Source organism: Corvus hawaiiensis, chromosome 4 (genome assembly GCF_020740725.1).
Source record: "Corvus hawaiiensis isolate bCorHaw1 chromosome 4, bCorHaw1.pri.cur, whole genome shotgun sequence".
Lineage (NCBI taxonomy): Eukaryota > Metazoa > Chordata > Aves > Passeriformes > Corvidae > Corvus > Corvus hawaiiensis.
In genome coordinates, this window is record NC_063216.1 from 44,555,890 (window position 1) to 44,575,260 (window position 19,371).

The window sequence follows — 19,371 nt, forward strand, 5'->3', positions numbered from 1 at the left end:
GGGAGGCCAGCAGAGTACAGAGTACACTACATTAATTCTTCATATTTATATGATACTCTCTTTCACAAATAACTACTCAAACAGATCACACTCTCATTATTCTGTGCCAGCTGTGCTATTCAGTGGATAGTGAAGTAGTACCACTTGGCAGAGTCCATTAGCTTATAAGGTCCAAACAGTTGCTCTTCTGTTAAATTTTTTATTATTAAACTTAAAAAAGGCCTTGCAAAGAAGAAACCAAAACAAATGGAATACTGATGCTTTGAAAATCCTGCAGACCCCCATGTGAGCTGCTGATTCTGAGGTATTACTGGCTGAAGCAGACAAGTTGTCTCCTTTATGAAGAGTCTCTATTCATAAGTCAGCCACCATGTCCTAAACCAGGAATCCTCAAACCAAAGACTGCAAGCTCAAGGTTCATTTCATCTTCCCATCCTTCCTATTCTCCCCTGCTGTTCAAACAGCTCTTTGCAGAAGGCAATGGAGAATTGCAAGGGGATAAACTGACTTATGTTCCTCTTCCAGCTAATGCATTTCTACCTAAATGTATTTAAATAGCATTTATTCTTACTGAGAAACAAAATACAAACAAAAAATAATAATAAAACCCCATACACACCTGAATTTCAGCTATCTCAGGTTTTCCTTTCTAGAAATATTTTTTCAGTTACCCATCACTTCCAACATCAGCAGGTCACTCGTAACTCATATTTGCTCTGGGTTAAAAATAATCATTATTTTCCTTGCTCAGCTATTTTTTAACCTAGACCGGCTTCCTGATCAGGTTCCCCACATGAACACTCAAACACAAGCCAGGGGCTGGCACTGTTTACACCAACACCACCACAAAGAGAAATGCTCTTTGAAACCCTGCCTACAGATACATCTTTGTAGTTACTCTATTCCATGTTCCAGTTATCAGTCACATCTTACTCTCAGTGAAAAGTCACAGAAAACCTGAAAGGACAGAATAGAGAAGAATTTGGATTTAGGCAGGTTCTTTCTAATAGAACAATTAAAAGAAATTTATGATTCTGACCCATCCATGGGACTTTTTAGATTTAATTTTAAAGCAGTTATAACAAGCAAAATGGATACCACTCCAATACAACAATTTTCTAGAAGAGTACAGATAGGTTTAGTCAAATAGTTCCATCAGCCAATTTGCTGCTTCAAAGTATTAGAAGTCTGCCCAAAAAGGACAGAAAACCCAGTCATTTACAAATGCTGGAAGTACAGCCCTTTGTGGGTAAAAACTCTGCAGTCTCTAGCAAACCAGCACCACTTGTTTAAAAACATGAAATGTAATATGATATGGCACAAATCCCATTTAAATAACAAGACCATAAAGCTTGCTGGCACTTACTTAGAAAAGAGTGGAAAGAAAACAAAATCTATTCTAATTTGCTCAATTCTAAGAACTAGATTTGTATTTTAAATGTAGTATTTATACATGACTCAATATCTTAAACTAGACTTCAAGTACAGAGGAATTCAAGTTAAAAAACAAATCCAACAGATAACTGACTTACTAAGCCCCTTCTAGATTTACTCTCTAGGTGAAAACTCAAAGCAGTAACATATATAAAGTACTGATTTCCCTTGTTATATTTCTCTACTCCAGCTTATTAGTATTTCTGTAGTGAACTATATATTTTACCAGCTTTTTTTGAAATAAGGGAAATTGCTTCTTACCACTTCTTACCAAACTCCCGTAAAGTAGTTACAGGATCTTCTCACTCCCTATAGCACATTTCAACTGCTCAGCAAAGTCCAAGGAACAATATACAGAAAGTCTAAACGAGCTAAACTGAACTACCACTGTCCACAGAGAGGACTGGCTTTTACTAGTTACCATAACAAAATATAGTAATTTAGAAGTAATTTCTGCTGAACACCCTGCCAGCTGAGACCCATGTGTTTTACTGTGTGAAGAAATGCAGTTATTTTTGAGGTGCTCTCTTGTGTATGAGAGACATGGGATATTACCAGATTCCTGAGCTGTTTTATCCTAAACAAGTTCTAGGATTAGAAGTTACAGTTAATAAATATTTACACACAAAAATTATTGGCTGCATGGAAAAAAAAGTTTACACTTCAAGATGAGATAAGTTGATAGAATGTTTGAAAATGAAAAAAGCCTTGAAAATCCATTAATTACAAGAACTACCAAATAATTAAACACAGAATAAATACATGGTAATTAATGTCTGCAATAACATTACAAGAATACTGGTGGAGCTTTGATGTCTTAAAGAGCTCCAAGATCAAGGTCAAAAAATTTTCTGGCATACATAATTAGGTAGAAAGTTAACAGCTTGCAATAAATGGGATGTAGTGTCTTATCAGAACACAAATTTAACTTTCTTGAAGTAGTCTTCCAATCATTCTGAATTTAAAAGTGAGGAGAAATCCCAAATAATTTTGCATTTTAATACATTCTGCACATCCTAGGACAACACTAATCTAGGCAGAATGTACCCAAAAGTTCAATTCTTTCGTAGGCAGCAACAAGTATTTAACCTGAAAAGGAAATAAAAAGGTTAAAAGAAAATGGGTGCCTTTTCTACTCCCATAAGCTCATGTTAGTAAGGGCCATGTTTTATGCCAGAGATTTGAACATTATAGCCAGACAGCTTTCAAACAGTTGAAACTGTGAAAGCTCTTTTGACCTTATACTCAAGACTAAAGCTAAACTTTTAAAAGCTTTGAGTTTCTTTCAAATATTCTCTTTCCTAATTTTAAAAAAACCATGTGACATTAAATGTGTCCCAGAAGCATATTTAAGTACATGTGATACAGGAATGAACGGGAGGTAGGGAGAAGGATGTAAAAAAATTCTATAAACAGAAGAAATTCATTTGTATTCTACTCAATATAATTTTCCTTATAAGAAGTACCTGTGTACTTTAACCACAGTGTTTGATTTTAGTTACATAAAGGGAGTAACTTAAGATGACTGTACAACTTTAAAAAAAAAAAAAAAAGGCCAAAACAGAATATTGAATATTGGTAATCAAAACAGTTGTGTAAAACTCACTAAAGATTAAGTTGGGCTGCTCCAAAAATCTTTACACTTCCAACCTCTGCTTGCTTGCCTGAAAAAAAACCCGAAACTAATTTCTTACCACTGTTGTGAAATCACAGGGAAGTCCAAATGACTCAATACTAATATGTACATACCTATATCCTACTCCACTTGTTCTTCTTTATATGTTGACATTGAAGCCCAAAATTGCCAAAAATAATTATTTTTAAAAACTGTCATTTTCTCTACTGCAATTATGTCTACTAGAACTGACATAGTAAGAGGTAAGAGGTAATAAAAAAGCCATCTCTTTCAAAACCAAGCCTATGTTTCTGAGATAATACAACGTCAGTATATAACAAGGATGTATCGTTTCCTCACACGTATAGAAAACAGCTGTATGTTTATCAAGTAGTGTGAAGCCTTCCTTTTGTGAATTAAAGAGTCATTGTGAAGTGGGATATTTTAAATTAACTGCTTTTCTTTCTCAGAATGCTATTTTGTGTTCCCCTCAGTTGATCTAAAGGTGACAGCAGCTGAAGGACATGATCTTTCCTGCTCTGGCCATGTTCTAATTAGCCACACAAGCTTCAAGCCCAACTACTGCACTGGTCTTGCAGATCAAATGACCACACCATGATCAGTGCCAACAAAAGGAAAGCTGGACCATGATGCCTTGGGAGAAATCAGACCCTTCTTTTTTCACAGCAGGTCACATTTCAACGATCTTAAAGCTGTCATGAAAATAAAGCTTCATTAATATCTAAGATGATACTACAGGAGTTTGCTAAAATAAATTAACCTGTGTATCACTTCTACAGAACCCTATAGAAAATCTAATGGAAAAGAAACCAATCTGTAGACTCTGAAACTGCTTTCTTTTAACATACTTTATGCAACGCTAAGTTAATATAAAGATGAAGTTATGTGCAAAGTGTAAATCTGTTTAAAAGTTGGGAAGAGTTTTATACATACAAAGTACAGTATTTAAGTTGCAACATCAAAAATTGTATTGATAAGACTTATTAAATCTAGACTTATACATGCAGCTTCTTGGCATTCTACAACTTCAACAGTGCTATTTCTAACTTCCATTTCCACTGCAGTGTTAAAAATTCTGCACAAATACAGCTTCAAAAATTCCTAAATATTTAGGAACAGGATCAGTGACAACTTAGCCAGTACAGATTTTGTTTTCTTACAGAAGTGCACTTAATTTTGCATTTTGTTTAAAATAAGAACACAAAACCTCATTTAAGTGTACAAGGTAAGATTAAGCTCCTGACAGTTAAGCTGTTTCAGCTGACTGACAGAAGTCATTCCCATCATTTTTCAAAAAGTCAACTACAGATACCAAGCATCCTTACAAACTCCAGCTCAAACATTATCCAACCCAGTTTTAAATTATACTTTACATAAACACTCAGCATGAAACTTTTGGAAGTTTGTCATTTGCTAAACCTGATCACTAAAGTATTCAGTAAGTACAGCTACAAACTGAAAGGTTTTTGTCCTCCCGTCTGCAAAAGATAAATAGGAGAAAAATTAATTCAGAGCAAGAACATAAACTTTAAGCCTTCACATTAAGTAGCACATTTCACATCTGATTTCTAATGACAGTGCAAGATAAATTACTTGCTTTCACCTTACACTTACTGTCCTAGTTTACTGAATACCATTTTAAAAACTTACTACACTACTTAGCTTTTAACTTTCAAGTTAAAAGGATATCTTTGAAATGATAAGTACGTATTGTCTGAAAATATTTTGGCACTGGCACAGAATCTGCAAAGAATAGCCCAAGCTTTAACTTAATTATCCTTTTACAAGAACTGTGGTTTGAGAAAATACAACAACTTCATAAACATAATAATCACTAAGAGTAATTGCCTTTGGCAGTAATATCCCAAAGCAAGTTTGGATATCCAAGATAAACCATGACTCCTATTCTTTCTCTCTGTACTTCTCAGTTAATATAAAAATTCAAAAGCAAATGAAAATGGTGTGTCTAACACTGTACAAGCAAACAAAAGTTTCTGTCAAAGCAACATATTACCATCAATAAATAATGAAATCAGTCAACAAGACTATGTTACAGAAACTGCAACCCAACAATAAAATCTGCAAAAGTTACATTATTTTCTAGAACAGGAATAGAAAGGAACTGACGAAAGTTTAGATGCAGTTACAGAAGCAGTGTGAAATAATCATTATGTTACTTATAGGGCACTTTAATCGCAGATACACTATCCACTTACTGCAACCCCTTTGTATATACTTGAAGACACCCAAAAGCACAGAAGCCACTTATCCCTACCTAAAAATATCGCAGATATTTTGAAAGTAATTTAGAACGAAGAAACATGATAATTAGCTAATGTTAAGACAGTAAAACACCATAATTCAAACTCTATATGTAATACGCAAGATTAGGATAAATTCAGTCAAGCACACAAAATTCAAAATATTCCCAAAATCAAGCTTCTTCCTAATTGATTCCAAGTCCCCTTTCTTTATCAGTTCCCATAATTCCCTGTGTTAATTCATTGCCTTACCTTATCTTGCCCAGCTCCTACAACTTCTGTTTTAACCCACCAACCTTTAGGCTGCTCAACTATGTGAAACACTGCAAGTTTTCACAAGTCCAGTTCTACATCTGAATTGGATGAATTCTCTCTAACAGCTGATCATTAAAATAAGCAAATTATTAGTGTGCTTGTAAACACGTGCTTTGATACTGTTGTACAACTCCAAGTAAATTATTTAACTCTGAACATTTAAAATATTAGTAAACTAACATCCCTATACTCCTTCATAAATTCCAACCCATTTATGTTGACTATCTGAATATGCAGATCAATTTCTGTACATTACCCCCTAAAGTTTACAGCAGGAGAAAACTGCTGGGTTTGATTGGAAATCAATACTGTTTAACAAGGAGGACTTTTAACATTATTTCAGTCACCCTATATACAGCTTTAACATCTCAAGTGAGAGGGAAGCAAAGTGTAGTGCAGAAGGGAAAACAAGCAGTTAGAAAACTTTTAAATAATACATGATAGAACCACAGCAAGATTATATTCATACCTTGCTTCTGCTGTGCCAGCAAGTAAAAGCCTGTGGTATGATGCAAGGAGGGCTGCTGTCAAGTTCTGAAACTTGCCAGTGCTGCAGGCTGATACAAATTCTCCTACTGCAGCAAAGACTTTCACAGGCAGCCCTATCACACCTTCAAACAGGACCATGAGCATGTTAACTTTGCCCTTTCCAACAGCCCCACACAGCAGCAGCATGAACCAATTAGCCCCAGTGGTGTAGTATTTATATTATTCAACCTAAATTGCATTAATTCTTGACAGCTGAGGCAATACGTTTTGTCTATTATATTCACTGAACTATGACCAAACTGGATAGAACTAATTTGTATGGGTATGTTAATTTTGGCCATTTTTGTAACTTACTGTGTATTGAAGCAAGAGCTGAGTTCTTTAACCTCCAGCACACCTAGGCTTCCTTGATGGTCATCAGATAGCCTAGGGAACAAGAAGCAATCATAGAATCCTATGAACTCAGTCTGCTACTTGTGTGGTACTGTACATGACACGTACATTTGAGAGTTTCCCTAGGGAATCTTCTAAAGTGGACACTTTTCAGAAGACTCATGACATTTGTGTTTAAAATCTCTGCCAAGTCACTACTATAGACTTACGCCATCAGTCGTGAAGTTTAATCTGAGTTGAAGCACATCTAGTAGCTTTGTTAAAAAAAGTACTAAAATAGATTTATAAATCATGCTTAAAATCTGTATGAAAAGCTGCAAGGCACCACAAAACCCACTAGTACAATTCATTACATCAGGCACAGGTCTAATGTGTGCCTGTGAATGCACACACTTCATAGAGAAGCATTTACAGTTTTCTTGGAAATAAAACGAAATTCTGGGAAGCAGCAACCACCATCCCCAAGAAACCAGCTGATAAATTCAATGTACTCACTAGGTGCCAGCCCCCAAAAAAATCTCCACCTTATTCAGAGGACAAACACTGAGCCACTCACAAATCAACTGCTAAATTGCTGCATCGTACGTGGCCTTTTGAAGCAAACAAACAAAAATACACCATAAGGCATACTGTAAACCCATTCACAGATAGTTTAATCATGCATGTACAAGACAATTGCAAAACAAACTACAGAAAAAAGTGCACTACCTGCCCCAAGATATGCCGTCACTATTTCTGACTTAGAAAATCCAAACCTACTGACATCCAGTTTAACTGTTAACACTTCACCCAAGTGTACAGGAGCCGGGCCGAATTGTGCTGTTCAAACATACTAAAAATAAAGTTAGAGGAAGTGGGAATGATCGACTCACTGTGCATCTGCACCAGCACAAAACTTTCAAGTGTTGGTAATAAAGTGTTTCTATAAAAATATTTTTTTTAAAAAAGTAAAAGTCCCTGGTCCCACATTACACAATATTCAGCAAAGAAAAAAGGAAATTCAGCTTCTAGATTTCTAAGACTTTTGCCAAATTTCCATTTAATAATGGTTTTACTCTCACCACTAGCATAAGCATAATATATTCACAAATACAGATCTGAAGCCCAAAGAAATCCTTGTTATTAGGATTAGCCTATCAGTAACTTGGCAAATAGCTTTTAACATACAAAATTTAACATCGAACACTTTGGTTACAATTTTTGGTGACAATTTCAGTTGCATTTTAGTCACAACTCTAGACTTGTACTTCAAAGACAACACTCCCTTATTCTTTCTAGTTTTACATTCTTCTTACACGTCCCTATGTAGTTACAAAATTTCCTACAAGTACCCACTTCAAAACAGTTCACTCACAGTGAAACGTAATCAATGACACCTTTTGATGACTTCGCTGAGAGCTTGGTATTGGAATTAATTCACAGAAACCCTCTGCAATGAATGTAAACCAAGATCCCTCACAAACCACTGTCAGACCACAATTACTTACTGTTCGAAGTACCACGTAAAACATTTCTACTGTTCACCACTGCTAGACTTTATTATTCCATCAGCAGAAGTATTCTTCTGTGATACCTCCCTGTTTGGTTTGAAGTCAAGATTATAGAAGGTACATTTCCCTGGTACAGCACACTCAAGAAATAGTATTTCATACAGAACAAACCTAAAGTGTAACTACTTTAAAAGCTCAGCAATACAGTATGATAGGACACTACTGATAAGAATCTAGTGCACCCTCCTTAATGTACTGTTCACTTTAGAAGTCAGCATCAGCATCAATGAAATAGTACCACTGCAACCAGTCATAATCAATACAAGAGCATTCTGATATATCACATAACAACTGATTAATATCTCTACTTACCAGCATAAAGTATCTTCTGGTAGTCAACAGTTAATCATTTATTTAGAGCTTTCCCCAGAGTACACCACTTATCATTAAGTACTGTAGTCTGTCCTCAAGGCCTCACATGAACAGGTTTCTTCTCTTCGGACATCATCCTACTCTGAACTTCAAAGAAAACATCCTTGCTATGGAGAGCTTATAACCAGTAATGCTAAACTGATGTGGTAACGGCACAATCGAAACTTCAGAAGAATAGTTTTCATTTGACACTATTGACAATGTTAAACTGCTTTTCACTTTGACATGAAACTATTTTAAAACCACACCATTTACAATTAGTAAGTTACACCCATTTAACAAATAAAATTCTATATTACAGCTGACATAAGAAATACAAACTCTTCAAGAGAAGTAAATTTAAATTTAGCAGACATAAATGAAGTTGTGCTCTATAGGACTAGTTAATAGGGACTTAACAGAATAAGGAACTCTGAAGCTGAAAGAAATAAATATTTATTAAGCAAATGTACTGACACTTAGGGACTAAAATCATCATAAAAGAAAACACATTTGTGAAAGTCAGATGATTCACATAACACTGTAGGCAGAGAAAATCCAAGACAAATAACTTGAACTTCAGATTTTAAAAAGCACTTTGTTGCACTTTACTGGTAGAAATATTTCAAGACCCTAAGTGGCCACAAGTATCTTAAAATAAGAGTCATAGTGTACACTTAAACCCAAAGAGTCCTACAGAAACTACAAGCTTATCTAAGTTTCTGGTATATGCTGTACCTCTGAGAGACAACACAAGTTTCTCTAGAACTAAAGAGCCACAGGACAAGCTGGAAATACTCTCCCCAACCTCTGTTATCAGGAAAAGTTTTGGAACTTAGGGAGGGAGGATATAAGTACTGTATAAGAAAGGTTCACCACTCTACTAAAAAAAAGGAGGAGGGAAGAAAATATTTTAAAAAATAGTTTGTCTGAGGTCTATGTAGCACCTTCCCTTTTTCCTTTCCTGTACACCTTCTTTTCTACTCCAGCAATTTTTAGGAATGGAGCACTCTCTGGAGTAGCAGGACTGATAAACTGGCAGGTATTACTCAGAATTTCTCAAACTATACGGACAATAATATTGTTAATATAATACTAAATAAATACCACAAAGTTCAAGCTTAGAGAACAATTGATTTGATTGGATTTAATATTAGCTTGTTCATTACTTTTTAAGATCTAAAAAGTCTTAACTAAATGCCTTTTAATAACAAAGATTAACATAATGGTATGCTTCCTACCAAACTTGCAAGAGCAGAGGAAGCTCTTTCAGGAACTGAATACCATCACCTAAAACCTGTACAGCAAATGAAGAAAGAGATAGCTATCAGAGAGAAAAGAAGGCAAGCATTTGCATTCACACTCACACTGAGATCTGAATATTTGCCAATTAAATGCTTCTTGGAACCCTAAAGTAGGAGACAATTATTTAAGAATTTAAGACTACCTCCAGTCTAGCTGCACAAATATATAAGCTGCACACTGTATAATCTGACAGGAAACATCCAGCTTGCTTTAGTATTAACATTGGTACAACTGCAAGAATTAATACTCTAAGTACCACTGCTCTAGTCCTTTTACATTTATGGCAATACAAATTGATGAGCAACACAAACACTGCATTCTCAATTTCAAGCTATGAAAGTCTACTCAGCAGATTTTAAGAGAAGAAAACATAAGGCAGCTGCCATGACACAGAAGAGATTCACAATGATTTAACCATACTATCCTAGAACATGCCTAAGACACATACAGCTAGCTATATGTTAAAATCTATTATTTTATCTATTATAACTAGTTTACTTTTTCATTATATTACCAGCCAAAAAAACTCAAATTACAAGTAACCACAGCAGTTTACCTTTCTCCAAAATAAAACCCATAAAAATCACAAACAAAATGCAAAACACAAGCCACAGAAACCTTGGGACCCAAAGCTTTATGAAACATGAAAAAAAAATATTTAAGAGTCACTTGGCTTTCCTTAATAACAACAAAAAAAAAAGTATTACCTCTGTTAATATCAGTATTAGTTCTGCAATAAGTCAACTTTATGACATAGCACTTAATACTACTTTGATTGCTAGTTTAATTCAATTCTTATATCATTTCAATAAAAGCTGCAGATTACATCTGCCTCACCAAAGAAACCTGCCAAGTGCAGAAACCAGTATTTACTAACTGAAATCACATATGATACTAAAAGTCCACAAAATATGACACTGTATTCACATAACAGATTTTAAAGCATGCCATTGGTGCACTTTACTCCAAAGTAAATCACTAGAAAAATAAATCAGATTTCGAAGATATACAGCAACATACATTTCACAAGTACCTATAAGAAAAGATTCAAAGGTAACATGTATCCCTGACTGCTTATGTAGTTTAAAACATAATTATCTGTATAAGCAAAGAGACAACAGGATACTCTAATACCCAAGAAGAAAGGTCAGAGGTGCAGTCATTTTCTCCTGTAATAGTATTAACATACATAACCTAAAATTATTCTCAGAAGTTTTGTAAATCAAAGTAAAGAATATGACATGAAACATAAGTAAAGACATACAAGGGGGGGAGAAAAAAAGACAAATTCAAGTGCCAAAAGTAGCAAGGAAAACAGACTATGATGCAGAAATACGAGACACCAGTCTTTGAATTCAAAGACAATAAGCGAGCTTTAACTTGATGAGGAAAGAGTAGTCAGACTACTGAAAAATCGTAGCAGCTGTATTTTGAACAGATTGCAGAGATAGGAATATCAGCAGAGGGAGAAGGTACTTCAAGTACTCCAGATGACAGATACAGAAACTACATTTGCAAAGCCAGAAAAAGTGGTCTTGAAAATGTCATTTGGACAAGGAAGGAGTATATGAATAAAACATGACTGTGGATTCAAGGAGAAGAAGAAAAAGAAAGGGCTACTCCCAAACAAGTGCCCTCCCTGGGTGAGGGAGGATTATACCACTGTCAGCAGCATTACAAATGGCAAGCAAATGAGTTAAGTTTGAGAGAGAAGACCAAGTGCTCTGAAACATTCCAAATGTTTTTGATGATAAAAAAAACATTAAAGGAACTGCAAGACTGAATAAAGGCACACAAAGAGCCATGAAACTCTACAAAGAAATACGGCAACCTACATATAGGACATGCAGAGATTTCTATGAACGTTGCACACCTTGGGATTAGCGGGAAGAGGGTACAGAAGTGGGAAGATGCTTGCAGCAAGTAGTACCACAAAGGCAGGAGAGGGTCAAGACTGTGACAGCCAGGCAAGTTTCCCTACATCATACGTCCTCTCATTCCCACAAACCTAAAGCAGTTTAGTTATGTGTTTTATAAAAAGCCCAACTACACTTTGAAAATTTAAATAATTTTTTAATTGTATTATTGTACCACCATTGTATTGTGACAGATGCACAACAGCAAATACTTTCAATTACAATTATTGCAGCAATTTAAAAGAGCATATTTTATTTAAACTAAAATTTGTATTCTAACTACATGATTCAATCAGTGTGGAGTTACTGAAAAACACAGACAGCTAGAAAGAAAGTATTCTAATACCCTCTACTTGTAATGATTGCCTGAAAAGGCTAAACTTGTTGAGTGACATCAAGGGGAAAGAAAAGTCCCCTTGGGTTTCAGTAAGATTTTTCTAAAAGAAAAATAACAACTGTGCTTTAAAGGAGTTATTCAAAGAGACTAAAAAAAAAGAACAAGCCCTACAACAAATGCTAAGATGTCAGAAGAATCTTAACATACTTCCCCGAAGAAGTAGCCCTCCCTGTGTTTGCTTGGTATCTTAATTTGCCTTTGGTTTCAAAACCGTAGGCTTGCCAAGAGCTATTCCTTTCAAAACCTCAGGAATTCCATTACTAGTTTTAAGCTAAATTAAAGGAAAATAGAAGCATTCAACGCATGGCAAAAGTATGCACAAAGTGTTTGTTGATGCTCATAAATAGACTGAAAAATTTAGCCATGTCTGAAGGATAATGGCTACATAGTCAACTCAGTTTTGCTCTGCTGTGCTGCTAAGCAAAAAGCTACTGCTGTCAGTTCAGAAAAGCTCAGCATAAGATTGATACATTGCTACAAAGATCGAACACAGCACTAGATCGTTCATTTCTCAATGCAAGTTCATATTTAAACTAAAGTTTGCATTTCTGCAGGAGAAAAAGAGGAAATAGAGTTCCCTCTTTAACTGCTTCAACATCTCCATCAGGGAAAAATGTCTCACTGTCCTAAAGCACGGCAAAACCAGTCAACTCTTGCCCCTGTCAAACATCTTGCAAGTAATGAAATAAAGACATTTCATCTCAGAAATTCGCCTAGTACTGTGCTGATGAATATCTTTCCAATGTTCACACAATTGTGTCTCTTCCAAATCATGTTATTTTATGATTCTCAGCAAGCAGTATTACTACAATCACGTTTGCCCACTAAATAACAGTAAGAATGAAATGCCCCCACCTGCATATTGTGCCAGGTGTCATACTATAACACAAGGTAACATCCCTGTGCAAAGCATTTAAGAAAATCTTTGTGAAAGACAAATGCTTCATCTGCATCAAGGTGTGCAACCCCAGCAAATAAGAACTACTATGCAGATTAACTTCTTTGGCAGCAGCGACAGGAGAACAGTGAAAATATCAACACACTATTTTAAACTGCCGCTCTCATGAGAGATCAAAGATCTGTATCTTGCATTAGAAACACGGGAATCCAGGCATAAGGGATAGAGAGTTTTTTTACCCTTGGAAAAGCAGGAAATTAAAGCAACTTTTCATCATTGAGTCAGCAGCACCCAGTAGGGATCAGGGGCTTACAGTAACCAGCACCACTGTGTGGATGACAGCAGTGGCATCTCAACCCTGCCAGGACCAAAACCACTATGACGAAAAGCCAAGGAAAAGAGTCAGTTCTTCAGACTTAAAACATGAGGTCTCCAGTCTATCCTGACTTGGGCATACATACAGGAAAACTATCACTATCTAATATGCCAACTGCCCTACAGTACTTGATATTTGCTACAAGCAAGACAATTAATACAGTATTTCTGAACTAGATTTTTCTCAACAGAAAAGTAACAAACACATGTACAAGAAAAAGCTGAATAGTAAGATATACTTGAGTGCCTTTTCCATAAGATACACATCTATCATAAATAAAGGAAAAGAAAAAGGATAAGCTTAAAACCTACATTTGGGGTATTTTTTAAAATCCTGGTCCAAAAATGTACCAACACAGACATGTTTCTATCAACAGCCAAAACAGAACCCAAACAGCTGCAAAAACAAAACCAAAACCAAACAACATAATAAAACAAATAAAAACAGTTCTGTGAGAAGAAACAGCAGGTCTAGTAACTGGCTGATTCTAGAGACTGAAGTAAGTAAAGGCCAACCAGCATGGTCAGGTATGATTGCAATGACATGCAACACAATGATTTTACACTTGCAGTATTTGAGAGGAACACACCACTTAATACAGATACTAGTATTACTTTGTTGACTGAGATTCAGGCAAAAAGGTCAGGGATTACCCTGGACTGCCTGAGAAGTCAGTGACAGATTAGGTATCACTCCTGTGACAAGGAGCTTCTCATCTCACTACCCCCCATATGGATGTAAAAGCGTTTTAGAAAAAGAACAAAATAAAACATGAAATTAAAGTACTCTAAGGCATGAGAAGGAAACAGTCAGTAATCACAATGCCATTTCCACTAATTAGAAAAGAATGCATACAGTCAGTCCCAAGCATGCAATAAGCATGAATTTTTATTGTATAAACATCAGAAATAAGTTATTAGTTCTTTTTATTTAAGCCAAGAGGTAATTATTTCTGTTGTCATTTAAAGCTTGAGGGGAGAACTGAAATTGTGGAGAATCCCATGGTTGCAGGAAGAGGGAACTCAATAAAGAATGAACTAAATTTGCCATCATGATTGTTGCCACCCTGCCAGATGCGGTGAAGATGAAGCTTTGAAAAGTACACTATAGTTGGAGAATACATGGCATACACACACAGACATTTGTATGCACACATACTTATAGAGAAAGCACCACACACCTGTTTATCACCAGCTCAAGTTTAAAAAGAATCGTCACATCTAGCACTGATTACACAGAAGGGCCAACAAGAAAAGATGATCCTTAAGAGCAGAAAACTGAAAGTCTGTTAGAACTGCTGCTCTACAACTCATACACAACAAAAACACCATCTGCATGCCCTACACGAAATTACACGTCTCTGGACAACAGTTTTCAGCCAACAGCTCCTCAAACAGTTCTGATAAAAAAACAGTAGCAGACAAAAATAAAACCCATTACATTTTTACAGAAAATGTTACTTAAGAGCTGCAGATAGGTCATCTCTTCCAGCAGTAGCTACTGCCCAGTTACTCATCACCACCGAGCAAAGAGGGACTACCACCCATACAGACTTGCAACAGGGTGAATCATGTAAGAGCACACTAAGCCACTATGGGAAAAATTAATCAAGGTAACTGACCAGAAAAGGTAGGCTGAGCTAATACTGTCCATTTAATGGCTGATTATGTCTAAAGCATGTAACACTGCATACGGCTTCTCTGGTGGAAAAGATTATTACACATGGTAATCTATGGCAGAGGAAGAGAGAAAAATGGATGGGGGACACTGTATCTACAATTTTCACAGATCTTAGGGGAGAAAAAAAAAGATAAAAATCAATGCCTATCCATATCCTGAGACATTACCTACAACCTCTGTGATAGGCTGAGTAAGACAGATTTTTGAAAACCACTAACCATAACAGTTACTTAGGAAGAGAAGTCACAGACTGCCTCCCCAGAAACTGTCTGAAGTTATAATGGTATCTTACATCAGCCTCATAATTTTCATAGATTTGTTCTGTCTCTTTATCTACTCATTACTGCAAAATATCCTGCCATTTTCTTAGTGGACACACTGATCACTAACTTTCCTTATTTAAATTTAAAATTCAATATACATGCCAAACAAATTCATTTGTTGCAGTAATGTGATGAACACCAGTTGTATGAAACAACAGGTACCAAATAATTTTTTTTTAATTAGTTACTATACGAAAGGCCAGATTCTTCCCTCAAAATCCCTTCAAAGCACAGAATGAAATCAGACACACACCCTGGTTTGAGGGGTCTTAGATGTAAATACCCCCATGAACCATAACCAAACGATGTTTTCAAAGCCTTAATGCCATACCATCTTACCTTCACAGAATTAGGCCAGTATCAAATATACTCTAAGCTGGCATAATGTGTCACTGTCACCAAAAGAAACAGACACACCCTGCTCCCCTTACTGCTTGCTTCCACCCCCATCTCTGAGCCAGCACAAATGTTTGTGCAGCAAACTGATCCAGCTCAAAGCGAACCCTTCCCTGCCTGCCCCTCCCCCAGGTTAGTTCAGTCCTCAGCCCAGCTCACCACACAACCATACAAGTATTTGCCTGCACAAAGGAGGAAGCAGCAGAGCAGAGTGGAAGCAAACAGGACCATGTTTTTCAATGGTGGAGCTGGTCTATGCCAGCTGTATGCCAAGGCAAAGCAAGAGTAGGTCGAAGGCTGGAGTCCTGCAACGTCAACCTCATAGATCCAGGCCTATGGTGTGCCACTCTTACCCTTCCTTTCTGGGATCCCACCCCTTCGCTCACACAGCCACTACTGACAGGTATGCAACTGCCAGGTGAGTTGGTTCAGCGTGCCGAGTCAATTGAAAACTAATTCTACCAAGAAAAAAAAAAAAAAAAAAAAGTTGCTAATTTTCAGCCAGTATAGGTTCCTGAACCAGTTCCTAGTGCAATCCATACCAGCACAAGGAAGGAAGAGAAGGAAGGATGCTGGGAAGTTGGAAGGTCCAATTTTGATCAGCTTGGGATGCTGTGGAAACACTCAGACACTGCCACATTTTAAATTTCAACTTGCCTGCACAGCTGAAAGTAGCTATTTTAATCAACTTTTTCCTAAGATTAAACCTTATTCCAATCTTTGCAGGAACCTAAGCAGCCATAGTCTACTTGGGCATAAGAAGCAAGAAGTGAGGCCAGTTCACTACATTAACCACTTTCACCCTTCATATTCACTATAACAGAGAGCATTAGCTTCTCTAACTCAATGATAGTTTTACCAGATAATTATTTTAAATATCACTGATTAAATCACCTCAGATATTTGCATAAGCAGAATATACATGGAATAAAACCATTGCAGCCATGTTAAGTATTATCTTAACCATCGTTTAGTACTTACAAGGAATTTAAATGGTTCTGGTGATTAAAGTCGTCTAACAAACCTCTCTACTCAGGAGTGAATTTCATCCATTATTCAAAAAGTTGTTTTGCTTAAACTGCATCCCAGTGATCACAGAAATGAACAAAATTAATTTCAATGAGGTCATAATCAGATGCCTAATAAACGCGGATGTAGCTACTTTCTCGTAAGTAGGTACAGACTGTTAGCAATAATCTTTTTAACTTAGAAACAATGGGATTTATTACTGGATTGCTAAATTTAGCAGAGAACTATTTCCACGCAAAGTAAATGTATCTGCTTATGTTCATCCACTTAACAAAGAAAAGAAATATAATCATATCAATTCAAAAGGTAAGACGTATCAACATTACAGTTCAAGACCTGAAGTGCAGAATCAGATGCACGTTTCTGAAAACCAGTCTTCCCAAGTGCCATGTATTATATTTTTCCAGTTAATGAAACCCTCATTTTCTTACAAAGCTAGATTCTTCCACAGACTACCACCTGCCTACAGCAGCATTTTAAGACAATTGATCTTCTCTTTAACAGAAATTTCTTGTATGACAAAAAAGTGTTCCGAAGTACTCTGCCTGTAAAAATTACACAGAAATGAGAACAGTTTATTTTGACTACATTCACCATCAACACTTGAGACAAAACACTGAACTGGAAAGTGAGCAAAACCCTGAAAAGCCATTTAACCATATATTCATACAACTCCTGGCACACTGTTTCAACAAGCATTTTCAAAGCATTCTTGACATGGAAGTAAATAAACTCAGGGAATCTCAGTCAAGGAATAAAGTTCTTAATTTCTTTCCCTTTATTAGAGTGGAGTTAGCAGTATTTGGACCTGAACTGGTGCTTTATACTGATACAGGTTTCTTTTCAAGCAGGCATAGACAGGTGTGCTGTTCAAATGCACTTGCTAACCAAGGAAAACAGACAATGGATTTCCCTGGCAGTTCTGCTGACTTCAACAGAAAAATCAGGATGCTTATTGGATCTGAACCTGTACATCTTAATACCAAGCCACTTTTAACAGAGCAATAAATCTTTAAAAATTAGGGGGTTTTTTTGCTAAATGCAAATATACTGTAGAACTAGAAGAACAGATTTAATGACAGGTTCATTATATGGAATTACTGCTAACGTTAACACCATTAAAGACTTATTCAGAGAACTTTTTTGCTCATTACACTAAATATCACTTCGTCACTAGGCCTTAGAGTAAAAAAAAAATTTTAAAAGTGGCTATTTAAAAGTCACAAATAAAACACTTGTTAAAAATATTATTGATAACAAACCACAGTTGGCAACTTTTTCAATACTTACTAAAATCTATCCTGATTTCTGCACTATGTCTTCAGTGCAACAACAGTATTGCTTTCAACTCACAGTACAACATTGCTAGTGATTTCTAATCATGATTATGACATCTTGTGCAATGACTTTGAACAAGATGCAGTGACCAGGAAGATGCAAAGACATGCATTCTTCTTCAAAAAGATTTCAAGTTTAGATGAGCACCCGAGCCAAATGAGTACTGAGACAACCTTTGACGCCTGTGTGTCTTCACATTAAGAAGACATTTAAGTCTAGAGATATGTCATAGGAAGAGTAGTTTAAAATGAGGAGAAAGTGAGCTAGGGACCGCTTTCATTCATACACACAGCACCCCTTTGAAGAGCCTGGAGGACCCCCTTCCCCTGGCAGGCTCTGTCTGCGGGTCCCAACCCACTGACCCGACAGAGCTCCCAATTAGTCTCAGGGCTCGCACCTCAGAGCCCCCCGAGTTTGCTCAGCGACGTGGAATAGCAAACGCACTTGTCTTGGGAGGCATATGACGGACGCAGCTGACCTGGAGGAAGGCGCAAGCGCTTGACAGGCCACACGAGATGAGACACAACCATCAGACACGCCGAGCACCGAGGAGGCGGGCGGGCGGTCAAGGCAGCCGGGACCGCTCCCCGCGCCAGACCTGCCTCCAGCACAGCCACAGCCCGGACAAATTTATCGCCTCGTCTTTTGTTTTTAAACTCGCACTCCGCTCGTCCACCCCCGCTCCCGGCCCAGCCCCAGCCCCAGACTAAGGCAGCGATCCCCTCTCCGTCCCCGGCCTTCCCCGTCCAGAAACAGCCCCAGGCCGGAGTCCCCCGTGCCCGCGGGGGCGCAGCCGCCACTGAGCTCCCGCGCCCGGACCCACGGGGAAGGAAAAGCAGGTCCTATCGCGGGGCACATCCCAGCCCGGCTCCCACGGGAGGAGGCCAGACAAGGGGGCTGCTCCGGGGCCCGGGAGGCTCCGCTGGGAGGGGGCGGCAGCGAAGCCGGCCAGGCACCCCGCGGGAAAGAGCCGGGGGAGGGGGCGAGGACCAGCACCCACCTGGGCCATGAGCCCCGCGCTGGCCGCCGGGCCGGGCCGCCTGTGACGGGCGAGACGGCGGCCCCGCGTCGGGCCGGGGCACGGCTGCGCCTCCGACCGCGGCAGCGACAGGGCCGCGCTCTGGGACGGACCCTGCCCGGCTCCGCTTCCGGAGCGCGGCGCGATCGCCTTCCGGGGCAGCGCCCGGGGAGCAGCGGGGCGGGCGGGGCGGCGGGGACCCGGCACCGGCACCGGCGCTGGCACCGCCCGGGCGGCGGGGCGGCCGCGGGGTGACGCCGGAGCTG

At 38.0% G+C, this 19,371-nt stretch overlaps 1 protein-coding gene across 2 annotated transcripts in view; it reads right to left on the reverse strand.

Moving 5' to 3' along the window:
- The window catches only part of FRS2 (fibroblast growth factor receptor substrate 2), a 50,655-nt gene extending 31,431 nt beyond the window's left edge, over positions 1-19,224 (reverse strand). Inside the window, exon 1 of one of the 2 annotated variants that reach the window (XM_048301266.1) lies at positions 19,088-19,224. The gene's annotated coding sequence lies outside the window, so the exon portion shown is untranslated. Of the gene's footprint in view, positions 1-6,489; positions 6,509-19,087 lie in introns of those variants that run through there. The other variant, XM_048301267.1, reaches the window with a different exon arrangement.
- Positions 19,225-19,371: the final 147 nt, after the last annotated feature.